Below are 5,995 nucleotides of genomic sequence, written 5' to 3'. Positions count from 1 at the left end.
CCACAAATACTTCCTTTTTTTTTTTAACTCAATTATACATTGTCAAGATCTCCTCTGGCAGTTTTCATTCCTTCTTTTAAGTAGCCACGTAATATTCCGTGGTAAAACTGTAGCATATATTATTCAGCAATTGCTTTGCTAACAGGCAAGTAACTATAGTTAATCCAGTTTCTAGCTATTTCTAACAATTTTGTAGAAGGTTTCCAGAAAGAAATTGGAAGGCCTAAGTTAAAGATTTTAATACATTTTAACAGCTTTAATAGATTGTTTTCAAAAAGGCTGTAACACATTACCTTCTACCAACAATAGCTGAGAATTCCTTTTCCTGTATTCCTATCGACAGGTCCTCCGGTGTCCGAGGCACACCCTCCAGGCCCTCCGGGCTCCCTTGCTTCCTGCTGCTGCCTCCGCTCAAGGGCAATGCGCAGGGCCAAGTACTTGGAGAGATGGCCCACTGTAGCATTCCCAGTTGTCTTCACATACCTTGTCTGGCAGTATTCTCCCTTCTCCACAAGCAGCGGGTGGGGCCGGAACACAAGCTCAATTTCTCCACCTGGCTCCGGGGGCCTGGGAGCCCCAGGAGGGCTTGGGGGGGACCAGGGTTCCCCCTCCTAGAGTCCCTGCCCGGTCACCAGAGTCTTCCGAACCGGCACCCACACCCACCCCACCAGTGCCACCTCCTCCTGTCCCTACACTGCTCCCCCATGCACCCACTCCACGGGTTGCTTGGGAGCAGGGCCTGGGGCAGAGTCAGGGGCGGAGTCTGAGCTCACATCTTTTCCATCTCCTTCTCCCTCCCCAGGCTCTCCTTCCCCCCCACTCATCGTTGTGGTCTGATCTGACCCGGGTATCCGCCGCCTCACACGCTGGGCCCTGTGCATGGCCTGCATGCGCAGCCCCTCCTCAATGCTGGAGCTCAATGCCAGCTGGTTGTGCAGGCGGCTCAGGCGGATGAGCACTGGGTCTTGATGGGCCTCGTATTCCTCCCGGCTGGGATAGATCTTAGAGATCAGGGCATCGAAGAAGTTGGGGTCTGGCCGTAGGGATCGCTTGGATGCCAGCTTCTTTCGGCAGGTAGGACACCCCTTGTTCCCGCTCCGCAGGGCTGTAACAATGCAGTCAGAGCAGAATCTGTGGAGGCACTCCTTGGTGGTCACTGTATTCTTCAGCATGTCCAGGCAGATAGGGCACATGAGTTCCGAATGCAGTGACCGAGGGGAAACTGCAATCTCTGTGCCATCCATTATGGCTTCCTGCGGGGTCCGGTGCAGCTCATACAGACTCAGTTCCCACGTCTTGCTGGCATTCTGGGCATTCGCCGGCGTCGTCATGGTGACCGGGCACAGACCCCCCACCAGGGCCGCACAGTCGAGGAGGAGTCCTTGCCTTTTAGTTTTTATCAATCTGATGTGAAACAATTTATTTAGTTAACTTTATTTTTTATTTACCTAAATTTTCGTTAATATAAAAATCTTTTCATGTATTTGGCCGTTTTAACTTTTTGTTCATAAATTATCAATTTTTATGTATATTCCTTTCCAGTTCTTCCTGAATTGTCTTTTTTTCCTTAGGAACTTGTAAGAGTTCTTGATATATTAAGAAAACTCTTCCTCACTCTTACATCTCTGTTATATTTCCTCACCAGATATGTGACATTGACCTTATGGTAGCTTTCTGGATATATGCTTTTTTAGTTTAATTTTTCAAAGAATTTTCAGTGTTTTTAAATTTTAGTTTCTGAATTTTCAGTCTTATATAGGAAAGTTTCCCTGAACTCTGTATTATAAAATAGACTTTTTGATTTTCTATCGTGATGTTTATATTGTTTTAAAATTTAAGCTTTTAATCCGTGTAAAAACGTTAAGATGAGAGCCCGTTTCTTCTTTCCTTCTGGGTAGATGACTAGCTGTGTTATATTCATTTATTCAAATGTTCATGTTCCTTTTCTCACTAATTTTGAACTACGGAACTTGCCACATACTTAACATGCTGTGATTTAATTTTGATTTCTATTTTCTGTTCAAACATCTATAATTCTTTATCTAGAAAGGCAAATTTCCCTTCAGAATTCTTCCCTCTCTCTCTCTCTCTCTTTTTTTAATAGCTTCCTTGTCTGTTCTTAGATATTTGTTATTTCATGTTAATTTTTTTCCTATTAAATGAGCTGTATACTGATTTTGAAAGGAATTACATTTCTGTTATATTGACTCTTCCATAACAACATTTTATACCTTTCCTTTCTTATTTTGTTTTTAGTTATTTTAATATTCTTGGTTTTATTAACATAAATCTTCTCCTTTCCTTTTAAAGTCTATTTCTATTTGTTTTGCTCTGATTGCAAGTGGCTTTTCCTCCTGTATTCATATATATGGTTACTTTTTGTTGGAATAGAGAATAGCTATTGATTTATATGTATTTGTTCTGCATCCATCCATCTTACCAAGTTCTATTCTTAGAAGATAAGGTTTTTAAAAATCTTTTTTTAAACTAATACCTTAAATTTTCTAGCTATACAATAATATAAATGTTCTTATCTTTTGATATTTATAAAACTCAGTTTTCTCATTTTATTACATTTGCTGATGCTTCCAAGTCAATTTTGAATAGCAATGGTGATCATAGATTTCTTTCTAGTTCTTGATATATTGAAATAATTTTTGTTGCTTAGATTATTTGTGTTTGGTTTTTGATAAATGACCAACCAATGTGGTTGGTTAATATAAATTGTTTCTTTCTGATGGTATGTAGACTTTTTTTATTAGGAATATCTGAATGTTATAAAGCACTTTTCCAGAATCCATAATTATAGACTATTTTTTTGATTTTATTTTTTGATACAGTGGGTTATGTTAATAAATTTCCTACTATTAAAACACTATTACTTCTCTGAAATAAATTCAAATTCTTCAAATATATATTTTTTATATTACCAACTGGTTTATCATTTTCTTTTTTATATTACCTTTTCAACTTCTGATAATAAAATTACCTTGATTTAAAAAGTAAATTAGAGAGCCGTCCATTCTTTCCTATTGTTTAGAAAAATTTAAGCATTCTGTTTTCACAAGGTTGGATATTTAATGACTTTCCTAATCTTGTCTGACTTGGATGTACTTTTATTCTTAAATTTTTAGTAATTCATATTTGTCCAATCATTCATTTTGTCTAGGACTCTAAAAATTTGCTGCCCCATAGTTACAGGTAGAATTTCTTTCCTCTGTATCTGCTTATACCCTTATCTCATATCTAGACTTCTTTATGTATATTTTTTCTTCATGTTCTGGAACACAAAAGACTTTACTAACATATTAGTCTCTCAAAGAACTAGGTTTGGATATGTTTATTTTTTTTTCTATTTCTATTTCCAAAACTTCAGCTTTTACTTTCTTCCGTCTTTTTGGAGTCAACCTCTTCCTCCCTCCCTCCCCAGATATCCTTAGATAATAAGTTCTTAGTTCTAGTTTGATCATCTTTAATTATGAAGATATTAAATGTAATTTTCATGGTATCCTGTAAATTGTGGTATGATATATGTTCATTTTAATTGCTTTAAAGATAAATTATAACTTCCATTTTAATTTTAGCTAGAGCTATATGGGTTTTAAATTATTGTTATTTTTGCTTGTTTCCATAATTCTGAAGCAACCAACTTTGCTTGGTCACTTGGTTTTTTCCCTTGATTTTATTGCCTTCAAGAATATGGCCTATAAATATCTATTATAAACTCATTTTTTGTTGTTGTTGTCAGTTATTTGATTGTTTTTGTGTACATTGTAAGAACTTACCAAAATGTGTTCATTGAAAAGATTTTAGTGTTAATTCTTATATTTTTACTTTTACTTTTTTTTTTTTTTGGTAATCTACTAGAATTGACTAATCTAGAGAGGGTTTTGTTTCCCATTATAATTATATGCTCTGTCAAATTCTTCCTGTCTTTACCAATAGTTTTCAGCTTATATATGTAGCCTATATATTATTTGGTTTACAGAGTTTATGACCATTTTGTCTTTGTTTTCCAATTCAAATTGAACGTCTTTATCTTGTTGAGTGTTTTTAATCTGTAAAACCAAATTGTTTGCTATTAATTTAGGCTCTTCGGCTCTCATATGATTTTCACTGACCTAGTATCTCTTTGTCCATTTCCTTCTATTAAATTTCCTTACCATTTGATTTTATGAGTGTTTCTTCTAAGTAGCCTACAGAGAGTTTGCTTTTAATACATCTGACAGTTTGCCTCTTAATGGAATAATGCGTACACTTTCCATTTAATATAACTTTTCTGCTTGACTTTTGGTTTTTTTAAACTAGAGATTCTCAACTTGCGTACAACTAATGTTTCAGGTCAGATAATTCTTTGTGTTGGATGCCTGTCCTGCGCATTGCATGATGGTGAGCAGCAATCCTGGCCTGGTCTCTACTCACCAGATGCCAGGGGCATTCTTCTAATATCTCACACCTGTTTCCAGTTGGACAATCAGAAATATCTCCAGACATTACAACCTGTCCTCTGCAGGGAAGATCCACCCCCACCTCCCACCTCTGCTTGAGGTCTGCCTCTGTACAACTCTAGGATTCAAGGTGTTATACTCTAGGCCTGATGGTTCTACCCATAGGTTGTTCTGAATATTTGCTGTGGGCAACTTCATCTAAGTCAGGTGTACCTAGGGTGACCAACCATTTACATTTCCTGACTGAATAGATTTCTGTGATATGGAACTTTTTTTGTTTTTTGTTTTTGTTTCTGTTTTTTGAGATGGAGTCTTGCTCTGTTGCCAGACTGGAGTACAATAGTGTGATCTCGGCTCACTGCAACCTCCGCCTCCCAGGTTCAAGCGATTCTCCTGCCTCAGCCTCCCGAGTAGCTGGAATTACAGGTATGTACCAGCATGCCAGGCTCATTTTGTATTTTTAGTAGAGACGGGGTTTCTCCATGTTGGTCAGGCTGATCTTGAACTCCCAACCTCAGGTGATCCACCCGCCTCAGCCTCCCAAAGCATTGAGGGTACAGGCGTGAGCCACCGTCCCGGCCTTTTGTATTTTTAGTAGAGACAAAGTTTCATCATGTTCATCAGGGTGGTCTCAACGACGTTTTGACCTCGAGACCTGTGTGTCTGGACCTCCCAAAATGCTGGGATTACAGGCCTGAGCCACCATGCTGGGCCTGTGATATTTGACTTTCAGGGCTAAAACCAGAAAACTCTTGGGAAAACTGAGATGGATTGGTCACCCTGGATATACCTCTTAAATTCTCTTGTTATACAATATAGACTTGACCAAGGAGAACACTCTAGTGAAGTCTACTTGGTCACCAAAGCAGTTCTCATTTTTTAATCTCAGCTTCCCCAAGCAACAGGTCCTCATCTAAGTACGTTCTGAGCTCAGAATTGTGAAATTTGATGAAAAATCCTTACGTGTATCTGAGAATCATTCTAACATGCCCCTAGACAGCTATAAAGCCTATCCCATCCCCTCGCAAATGTAATCACATCTATACATTAACATATTTTTTGTTTAGTATTGTTTGCTCTTAATCTGGAAATCCCTTTCCGGATTATTTGTTGCTGCATTAGTCCTCCTCCCACCCCCCAAGTATTTTTCTTAGGCAAGATACTTGGGTAAGATACTTTCTGAATTTCTGCTTGTCTTTGAATAACATACTTTTACTTTCCTAGGTGAATGATAATTTAGCTAGGTGGAGAATTTTTTAGTTTCAGTTATTTTCTCTCATGAGTCTTTTCTTACAAAGACTTCAAGCTTCTCGGGTTACATATGAAAAGAAAGATGCCAGTTTGATTCTTTTCTATTTGTGTTTATGCTTTCTTTATTGTCCTTGTTTTTATTTTTTTTTTTAAAAAAACAGTAAGCACACATATTCTTGCATAGCAATTATCTCTTTACTGCTACTCCAAAGGTCTTGGGATAGTGGACAGACAATACTGGGGAATGAAAAGAGCTGCCTTCCATCTTCTTTAGCCTAAGTTTAAATATTCGTTTT

The 5,995-nt window shown here is 37.7% G+C and overlaps 1 pseudogene; it reads right to left on the bottom strand.

Annotated features, from left to right (window-relative positions):
* Positions 1 to 296: 296 nt before the first annotated feature.
* Positions 297 to 1,346, bottom strand: LOC101032176 (E3 ubiquitin-protein ligase RING1 pseudogene; annotated as a pseudogene).
* Between the last annotated feature and the right edge of the window lie 4,649 nt (positions 1,347 to 5,995).

This window comes from Saimiri boliviensis, chromosome 13 (genome assembly GCF_048565385.1).
Source record: "Saimiri boliviensis isolate mSaiBol1 chromosome 13, mSaiBol1.pri, whole genome shotgun sequence".
Classification (NCBI taxonomy): domain Eukaryota; kingdom Metazoa; phylum Chordata; class Mammalia; order Primates; family Cebidae; genus Saimiri; species Saimiri boliviensis.
Note: the sequence above shows the minus strand (reverse complement) of the source record. Positions and strands in the feature narration are given on the sequence as shown.